This window comes from Mercenaria mercenaria, chromosome 15 (genome assembly GCF_021730395.1).
Source record: "Mercenaria mercenaria strain notata chromosome 15, MADL_Memer_1, whole genome shotgun sequence".
Classification (NCBI taxonomy): domain Eukaryota; kingdom Metazoa; phylum Mollusca; class Bivalvia; order Venerida; family Veneridae; genus Mercenaria; species Mercenaria mercenaria.
In genome coordinates this window covers 59,740,680-59,751,604 of record NC_069375.1, presented here as the reverse complement: position 1 = coordinate 59,751,604, position 10,925 = coordinate 59,740,680, and the positions used below count along the sequence as shown (strand labels likewise).

At 34.6% G+C, this 10,925-nt stretch overlaps 1 long non-coding RNA gene across 1 annotated transcript; it reads left to right on the top strand.

Moving 5' to 3' along the window:
• The first annotated feature begins 516 nt into the window (after positions 1–516).
• On the top strand, positions 517–3,629 carry LOC123562202 (uncharacterized). The gene is made up of 3 exons (XR_006688560.2): positions 517–1,552; positions 2,745–2,908; positions 3,412–3,629. It is a non-coding gene; the product is annotated as an uncharacterized LOC123562202 (long non-coding RNA).
• The last annotated feature ends 7,296 nt before the right edge of the window (positions 3,630–10,925 follow it).

The window sequence follows — 10,925 nt, the reverse complement described above, 5'->3', positions numbered from 1 at the left end:
AGCATTTATTTAATATTTCATTTTATTTATATAATGTAATTATAACATTAGCTATCTATTTTTATATGATATGAGATAAACTGACATTTTGTTCATAATATCAAATAGGGCATGCATTTATTTGTCTACATTGTATAAAACAATATACTAGTCATTAGCGGTATCATATTTCAAAGCCTTTATTCATTTACTTTGTGTGTATTGTTTTACTTTCGGGGCTAAGAAGATTATATTTTTAAATGGAGTGTTACAATTTCACACTAACTGTCGTGGTGGAACCTATCTATTGTATGACTGTGCTAGTATTTTACATTGACTTTTAAAATTACTCAAGTGAAACAATCTCTTTGCTGGATATTATTCAAAATGAGTTATGAAAGTACAATAAGTATAATAAAAGTCAAAAAAGTCTCGTCATTAAACAATTTTTCCTCAAATAAAAAAGAAACGGTCAAATGTACGAAAAGTGGATATGTTTTGTGTTTTACTAAAAGCTGTAGAATGGTATAGTATTAAGACGAATAAAGCACATATACGTATCATTTAGAACGAATATTTTAATTGTTGTAAAATAAACATTGACATCTGTGTCCCTTGGAGATTACAGTCGTCAAGGTTTACAGGTAATTAAAGAGGCAAAAACTTCCATACAATAAATAGCAATCGATCTTTGCGGTATTGGTTTAAAACATATAGATAACGCTTTATGATGTGTAACTTTAACGGACACCCGGCACATAGAAATGCCGAAGCAAGCAGGATAATGTTTTACAATCTGGCGAATATGAAACTTCGAGAACATACGCAATAGTTCGAATTCGTAAATATTTAGACAACAAATATGTGATTGTACAGGTTTTTGCATGCTTGTATTTCAAAGCGTTTAAAGACAATTTGTTTTTATTTCAAGAAGCCAATGGTTGACATCGACTTAAATACATCAAATATTTTCAAAGAGAGACAAAGTCAAAGCTCTGCCCCTGCGATGCCAGCATTTGTGAAGGTTTCTGGAACAAAGGCTTACCTTCTATCTGCAGTTTTCAAGTCAAAATTAGACGAGAATAATAGAACAGGTCTAAAAGGAGTCAGAAATGGTATTGTTGTAACAGAATGGTATGCACCTGTAAACAGTAAACCTAGGTATGAGCCACTCTCTTGTTGTTTTTATCACAAGAATGGTGGCATTTCGTCAGGACCAGCAGAACGTCGGAAAAGATTTCAGGAATCCAAAAGTGATTTGTTTGATGTTTTACAGTGCGTGTGTCCCATTCAGGACTCCAATAAGGGCCCGGTGACAAAAGTTTCGATTGTTGAGGTCGAGGACGTTATCCAAATCGGAAAATAAATGGGATAGCACTATGTGCGAAAATAATGTATGGATCATTAGATGCTGGATTTCTGATAGAATGGTTTGAAGCTCAGCGGCTGCTTGGGATTAATAAGATATTCTGTTATATACACCGTGACTTGAACGCAGAAGCAAAGGAAATCGTAAAGTATTACAAGAAAAAGAACTTTGCTGAAGCTATTCCTTTTGATGTTCCAGAAAACGGTCAGTGTAAAAGTATTTTTCTTTTTTCTCTCAGCATTCAAAAATCGTATTATGACAGGCTACAATGCTGTTGATATTTTCTTTAAAACTGTAAACAGCACTTCTTACAAAAAGGTCAAAGAATACCAAAAAATATATTATTGCGAAATATTGGCAGTAAGTGTTGTAATGTTTGAACAAAGCTAACTACTGTAAATCACTTAATATTCGCGTGATCTTTATTTCTCGAATTCCTGCACCCTGAATTATTTCGCGGATTTATGAATTCGCGACGGGAGGGTCAGAAATTTAAATTCGCGAAGGTTCTTACCTTATATTAGCGAAATTCCAATTTCGGAAGTCGTGATTACACTAATGCCCATTCTTCCGTACCGTACCGAATTTATGCATGCCAAAGACTCGTTAAATACATGGTCTGTAACGGTTATTTCGTATTAGTAATTGGTTACTTTATTCACAAAAATTGCTTTTGTTCGACTGAAATTGAATGAAAAGAATCCTATATTCAATTTACGGGCTCTTATTACATTTAATAGCTGATAAAATGTTCAAAGTTTGTTACAGTCATTTCATAAATAATTTTAACGTACAAGTATATAATACAATGGTGTGATCAATTGTCCGCAAATCGCTATTCTTATCTAAAAATCAGGTTTGTCGAGAAGATAAAGGATGGTATGGATCATCCCCTAAGGCAACACGCGCTCTGCTTGTTTGACACGTACAAAGTGCATCAAGGAGATGCTCTCCGTAACCTGTTAAAAAACCAAAGTAATCATGTTATATATATCCCTGCCAGCTGCATGTAAATCCAACCTCTAGACCTTATCGTTAGTTCTGTCTTTAAGCAGTATATTCTACATGAAATGTAGTTTCGAGGATTTTTATTATACTTATTCATAATATATTGAAATAAATTGAAATTCATTCAATAAACATCGTGTACATGCGGCTAGTATTCATTGCTGAACTTGACCGTATTTCGGACATTTTTTCGGATATGTCTGTATGTTATGGAATGAAACTTACGCGGATTTATGAATTCGCGATGCACCCAATTCGCGAAAAATAGCGAAAATTAAAACACCGCGAATAATACCGGATTTACAGTATAAACTATAAAATGATTTCGGCAAGTAGAACCTACCATCAAATTTTTCATAACAGAATGTCATCAATTTGTTTTATACAGACACGGACCCTCGTGATATTCGTTTTTCATAGACAGAGCACGGAGTTTCCATTCTCGACTGTCAGGAGCGAATGAGTGTATGCAAATATGCTGTCTTTCTTGATGCCGATGAAATTCTAATACCACAAAATATGAAATTGCAAGGTTCGATTCAGAGATATATTGTAAGTCTTTGTAATGCACTTACAAGTCTTAGAAATAAATTAATTCAAAACCATTTAAAAAAAAAACAATACACCAGATTGAACGACTTTATTCTAAAATTGCGTTAACACAAAATTCTCCAAACGTCCCTTTAATTATCTTTAAATGAGTAATATAATATGAAGTCATTTAATATTTATTCATTTTCTCAGTGGTAGGAAATTTAGGTAATATAGTCATTGTTTAGGAAATTGGATACTTTTCTAATTAGTGAAGGCAACAATTGTATTTATGTTAACAGAGAAGAATGTTATATTCTTGTATAGTTTTATACAAGACAAGCTGTGCTTACAATTGTAAGTTGTGCTTACAATTTTAGAAATTCAGACGAAATTAAAGTATTTGTATGAAGTAACAAACCATTGATATTACTTTTTGGTGTAAGCAAGTTCAGATATTGATGTAAAGACCGGCCTTTCAATTTAAGGGTGATTATCTATACCCGTTGTACATGTTTTTTAAGCCAGCAATTTTAGATTCAAGTAGTAGATTGGCTGGAGTGCACTTCAAAACAGTGATACATGTAAAGTCTTGGGATGAAACCGATCAAACTCATCCTTTGTTCATTGGAAGAAACGTTAACAGTACCCTCCCAATGTGGAACAGACAGAAATTTGTTTTCAAGCCAGACAGAATAATTCCTGCTTCGTGTAAGGCACATAACTGCCGTACAAAGCCTGGATATGTTTAAGTTTGTTCACCTTCTATTAAATGTTATTGGATTACGTATGATCCTTATCTGATTGGCAATTTATGTAAGCATGCCAAACACAAATGAAAAAAAAACTCTAGCCTTGCAATATTTTTCGTAGAAATGCACCCGTTTTTTACCAGACCACAGCTTTTGCAATATTAGATTTTAACTTTTATGAATACATTTTACCAGGCTGCAAACCAAATACAGCTCTTGCCTTGGTGTAATATTATATTTCTATAGGAAAATGAAAATCCAGGATCCCTGCGTAGACTCTGGGAAATTGTCAATGAACTGGTATAATTTAAAAGTACCCTTTTAAATGTCGTGAAATAAAAAGAAAATATGTTTGTTGTTTCTGTAACATCGAAACAACTTTTACCGGTGAATACCAGACTTTAAATTTTCACTTTTGACTGTACCCTTCTTGAATACGCTTGTCTTGAAACAAACGAAAATCTTCTAATCTTAGACTGGTTGTCTTCCATTGATTATAGTCTACAAGCGTTACGTTTTTATACTGTTTATTGCATCATTAGCGACATAATTGTGTTAAATAAACTTGATCCTTCATGCACAATGCCAGATAGCAGTAGTTATTACAAGAATCAACCGGTTTAAGGTCGAACGAACTGCACACTTTATGCCGCCTTTCTTTCTATGACATCACATATGTGGTTTATTTGATAGATATTTATGGTTGGGTATAGTAGTCGCAACTTGACCGTGATGGTTGACCTTAGGCTGATTATTCATATCGATTATTTCATTATAGAAATCAAGGGTGCTTAGGGTAGCCGTGTATATTTATATGGAATTAGTTTGTATACAGTGCAGTATCAAAGTATATATACTTACATTTGATCGGTTAAAACCTTCCAATACAATAATTTATATTTGCTCAAATTCATATTTCCTTTTTCCCTTGCAGCTCGTGTTTTACCTACACTCCTTTTCAATAATAGGTTGTGCCTTATTATTTATTATAATGCAAAGGTCAACCATCGGGGTCAAGTTGCGTCCACTATAATGTAGTTATGAAAGATAGTATAAACAAAATAATATGAGCGGTTGAAAAATAACTCCACACCACTCCAAATCAGTTTTATATAGAGAGGATATTTGTTTGTTTTGAGTTAATATGGAATATAACTCACTGAGACGTGAGAAACTTCTCACGAGCGCGTAGTGCGAGTGAAAATGTGAAAATTTTATCACTTCGAGGTGAGATATATTCCATATTCACGAAAAACAAACAAATGTTCTTTTTATGTTATGCTTAATTACGTTGAGATGTGCATTTTGCAGAAAATTTTAATCTCCGCTCGGGAAACAGACGCGCGTTAACAGACATAACGTCAGACGTGTTGCGACGTTAGAAAGACTCACACAACATAAAGTTCCATTTTATTTCATATTTTGCTGCATAATGTTATGAAATTCTCATGAAGTAAAATAATTTAAATCAAGAAATATAAAAAACAAAGTGCGACTACAATTTTCGTCCTGTTTTAAGCGAATAATTTAAAATTTATACACAATGTACAAGTAGATCGGCATTTACAGTGAGTGATATGAAGTGAGTGATATGGGTTATATCTCACTGATAAAACACAGTATTTCATTATCATTATTATTATTATACCAGATTTATATAGCGCCCTTTTCATGATAAACACGTTCAAAGGCGCTTTACATATAGCAAACGCAGCCATACAGGGCGCTAAATTCATCCTCTACTAGTACAGACACAGAGCAATCTGACCAGAGTACAGAGTGAGATAAAGCCCCAAGAACAGACAGAGAGAACAGAGAAGGATACATGCCTGTCTAGCTAACTTAGCCTAGCTCTTTGCAAATAGACAGCCTGGTTCTTTAACGTGCCCGGTGTATAGCACCGATACACGCGAAGCCGTCTTTCCTGGGAAGAACCAGTACAGACCTCTTAGTCAGGTAGGAGACACTCAAGAGCATCTTAGAAATATCCAGTCCCTGGACCGGGATTCGAACCCCAGATCTCTGGATTGGCAGTCAAGCGTGTTAACACTAGACCACCGGCCACCTTATTTCATCAGTCAGAATAAAATAAAAGTTTTAACCATTTCTTATTATCTTCAGGTCCGAGCGTTTATCGGATGAGACAGCTGTTATCCACCATTTTAGGTCTTGTCTGCCCGAATGGAAAAGAGTTGCAGGAACAAAGACAATTAAAAGAATAGGAAAGAAGTTTTATGATAGTCGTTTAAATGAAACACCATGTTTTAGTTTTAAAAGGAAAAGATCACAAGTAATAGCAGATCTAGCTGAAGAGATAAAGTATAATGTAGTGAAAGTCCGTTCTTATTTGAACATAAGTTAGTGAAAGGGCGAGATAATCACAAAAAAGCATTTTAAGCATTTTCAAGGCGTTTTACAGGCTCATCAACAGGACAGGCTGATTATTATTTTATATATCATCACCACAAGATACCAGACCAATTACGACAAGGCGCCTAGCAGTATAAACGAGCGTGCAAATTCCACAACAACTCAACCAACACTCGGTGCTGCTTTATATACACACTCGAATTGTACTACACATTCGCACTGGTTCAATATTTTCATATCTACTTAAATCCTTGTAATATTGTCTTATAATTCAGCAATAACATTTCAGTTATTTTACTGATCGGGACCAGAGAAGCTATACATTTTTTCTTTGAAAGTTATCTGGATCTCGAGGATGCAACGAATGTCATAGAGATAGTATGAATGAAGGGATATCATTAATTTACAAGAATTTTCTTCATGCATGAGATCCGCTAGGATACAAGTTCGCATAATAAATCATTTGGTACTTCTAATAAAATGTGGTTTCTAGCACGCAAGATTTTATGCTGAACAATCAATCGTATTAATTCTTAAAGATTCGCCGAAGTTTCGGTAGACCTATATAATAAGCAAGTGATTACTCGTCATAACCCCGCATCTCTGTGAATTCAAACTCCAGTTTGTCGTAATGTGGGGAATACAACAAGCTGCTAGTTCTGAGACATTATGTAAATAAATAGGTAACAATTTATGCCTGCAGAGGCAGCTGAATCTTCTTTGTCTACAATAGCTGGGAAATTGTTCCATTGGCACCGCTGTATGACGACATCTGCGGATGTCTCTAAATTGTATTTTTGTACTTGTAACATGTGTAAATGTTCAGTTCTGCTCAACCCTGGGCTAGAGGGCGTGGACGGTAGCATGCATTACCACTGCTGTCCGTGAACAGGCTCAATCAAACCGAGTCTGCAACATTTTCATTTTTGTCGTGTTGATCGACCTGTTGTTCTATGCCTATATGGAGACCTGGTTATATTTGAAACTAAATCATCTTAGGTTAAAATTCAAGTAACTTGGATTTAATCAAACAAAAACATTGTACCTAAAGGCCAAACTTCCTACCCGATCCATATGAAACCTGTTTCGTGCATTCTTTTATGAAATCTAAGTAAATTCCAAAGCAGGGCCATTTGAAGTTTGAAAATAAGTCATCTAAAAACTTCATTTACTATCTGATTTTTATAACCTTGGTCACTTTGTCCTGATTTAATGCTAAATGGGTAATAGCTGTGTCAATTGTGGTCAAAATACAAGGTGAATAGGCAGAACTATTGACATTTTTTGGTTAACTTGAGAGGCAACATTTTCTACCAAATTTATCTGGAAACCACTAGAAAGTCTTTCTTTATTAAATCTGTGCCAAGTTTAAACTTTGGTCGACTGGAGGACAAAAGCAAATTTTAGGTAACCTTTGGTCAGAATGGTTGTGTTAATGAAATCTAGCCTAGTATTATTTATGTGAAGTTTGAAACTGTTTTATTTAGGGTCAAATATTGAGCCAGGTGATTGAAACAGTCTACAGGGCCTTCAAGACTCTCTTGTTATAATTTAAGTTTTATTTTCTATTCACCCAAAATACATTTTAGCAAATACCTGCACACGAGCATTACTTACATAACAGGTTTTGCCCCTGAATTAGTTTTAAAAAATGTTATCATTGTAATAATTTATTGCATTAAAATTTCTTTTCACTTAATATCTAGCGCGCATGAAATATTGCTGATTTTTTAAGCATATCCCCACCTTAAACCGTTTGCTGACGCATGTTAGTGATTGTAGTATATATATAATAGTGGTTGTTTAGAGAATGTGGATTTTTGTGACCAGTTACACTGGCTGCTTGGTCATCTGAAACATTATTGTTCAAAAGTTTCTGGCACAAATGCTTTCTGACACTGGTGTTTGTCAGACGTATGTTGTTACGACTAGGTAGGTTGTCTTTTTTCAGTCATTTTTGTCATCAGATATCTTATTTTATTTACTCCAATGGTCTGTGAAATGAACCACATTTCATGCTTTACTGGTGGATCACTATTTGCTACCGTTGCGAAAAAAAGCGGTCTGTCATCATTTTGCATTTTATCAGGTTGTTTGATAGCATACTTCTTGTAAATCATTACGGGACGCCCGTCTTCACGTCCGGTAACATACATCCTTGGATTGATTTGATGCCCTGACACTGCAAATATCTGCACCAGTTTGCGTCTTTGTTTGGCGTTCATGATATTCAATAAATTCTTACTTAAAGTCATCGTCATATTGCAGATTCAGATCTCCCCAGCAGAAATGACGATTTTCAAGGGTACCGTTTCGGTGAATTGAAGGCAAAATATCCGGGTCCCCAAAATCATCCCAAAACTCGAATTTTCCACAGGTCTGCACAGGTCGGGACGTTTCCTTTATCGGAGGGAAGAATTTAGACTCGACCGCTACATGGAGCTAGGAAAATTGATTATTTAACACAAAAATTGTTCGTTTGTACTTGTCTTTTGCTCCATAAACATAATAAATAAGCTCTTGAATATTTATGCCTTTAAAATTCTTCTACTTATTTTATTCAGAAAACGTACCCGGGCCACAATACGAAACTGACCCCTGGAACTTTATCATAGCAAAGTCAGTTCGTACCCAAGTCATCTCGATACCATTTTGATTTTGATCGCCTCAGTCTTGGTTTTTTTCAATCATTCTGTCTTCATTTTCTGTTTTTAATTTTTACCCCAAGAGTGACATGGGTATGTCATTTATTTTATGTTGATTTTTCGGTCATAAAGGACGTTGTACATATTTCAAATGGAATATTTATGTAATAAAATGTGTCTACTAAATTGATTTTATATCATCAAAACTTTGGAAATTAGCTGCCATCCCATATTAAGTTAAAATGATTTTTAGAATCTATTCTACTTTTTTTCTGTCTATTTATTATTTTCTATAATAGTTATATAAATGTAGTTCTCCATATGTATCCCGTGTGTTTGTGCTTGCGTGTGTGATTCTGTGCGTGTGTGCGTGTGTGTGTGTGTTGCTGTTTCTTTTCATTTTCGTTTCCTTACAGATTTCTATTTTTCATTCGTGTTCCATTTAGTTTGCTTCACTAAATTTTTTTGTTGTGCCTCTCTGGCATGAATACTTTATTGTCCTTTTATTTTATTCTTCACTTACCATAGAGAAGCTAGACGTCGACAGTGTACTCTGGTTGCACAGAATAAACGTTCAAAGGTCAGTTTTAGTCTGGAGAACTTCTTACTTTTATCTTCTTCCTTTTCTTAATCTGGTTTTCAGTTTATACCATATTATTTTAGGTGGACAGTGGTGCACGTTCTACATCTTATTTTAATTACTTTCGACACCGCTTTCCTGATGGATTCCATTTCCAAGAGGGTATGAGTTAAGAGGAGGGGCCAGGTTCCTTTTTCATGCTGAGAAATTAGGGAGCACCTGAGTAACTGGTACCATTATTCACGTTTTTAGTATGAAGCGGCGGGGGATCGAACCGACCTCCTGCACTAGAAACTGGCGCTCTTCTTGCACTAGTATATCGAGATAGTTAAATCTAATCTTAATGTGTTGTGACTCTATGAGCTTATGTTGTGTTGAGTTGACAGGAGTCTAATTTCATTATGTAACTCAAAGATAAAAATAACGTCAGTTTTAACAAATAATTATATAACATTACCTAATGCAAGCTATCTTACGACAGAACGATATTATTGTGTAACCGTTTAAACGGATACGCTATAATGGAAAAGAAAAGCACATCATTAAAAGTTAAAACACATAAATCATAAAAAAATGATAAGATTTAATAACATAGAAAACTTAATCAATGTGTTGAAGCTAATAGCTCAAGTTTGGATGAAATTGTTCAACACCATGTTCAGTTTCACTAAGTTTGGCATAGAATGTACATATGACACTGAAAAAATGATTCAGTGGGTGAAAATAAAAGTTAGATATTAGTAAAAATGCAAAAAGAGTGTAAATTTTCTGCATTATTTCAAAAGCGTTGCAACGGTTTGCTACCTTCTGCATAATAAGTTTGGTTATTTGTCAGAATATCTTGCGAAAATCTTATGTCAATAAGTTTGTACTATTAGTCACTTTAAGAATACATTTCTTGTCTCTTTTATACTGATTATTGAAAGAAATTACGAGGATTTAATTTAACAAAATATGTTTTATATAGTAATATAGCACAGTGCGTATTATGCTATCCGATCCACAAATAATATTTATGGTCATCTTATTTACTAATTCTTGTTCAGCGGACACAACTCTTCCAAGCGATACAAACAAAGTCAATAAGGTCCGTAGTTCCATACCCTGTAAGGACCCCAATTGGTATTCTAAGAAACGATGATAATGGTTGACGTGTGCATTGGGAAAAGGCTAAAAACTGATAGTAGATTCATTTGATGTCTCGGGTTAGAAACTGATTATTTAGGTTCAGTTCATGCCTTATCCTTCAATATTAAAGAGGGAGGGAATAGCGTTCATTGGTTGTAGCCCCCTACAATAGCCAAACACTTTCACGACCAAGTAAGAGTGTCCGCCTATACGGACAGGGAGGACCGGGATTTGATCCTTGGTAGGGATCTAGCTATTTTTAATTCAAGGTGGTACTAACCGGAAAGGACTATACATAAACTCAGACACATGTACACATCATGAATTTACAGCTCTTTCACATTTGTTATAATTTGTTATCAGTCCATCGCATGGTCTTTTAAAAGTTGTTGAATAAGTTTACATTATTTATGCTTCTTATGTTCAACATAAATATAACCTTGTTTGAAAAGGCACTGTCCAGAGTTCGTTATTAACCATTGTTTCACTCACGTTGGAAAGACTGGATAACCGAGAGAAAAATTTCAATGTCCGAACTTTTTGGCATTCAACAGAAATTCTAC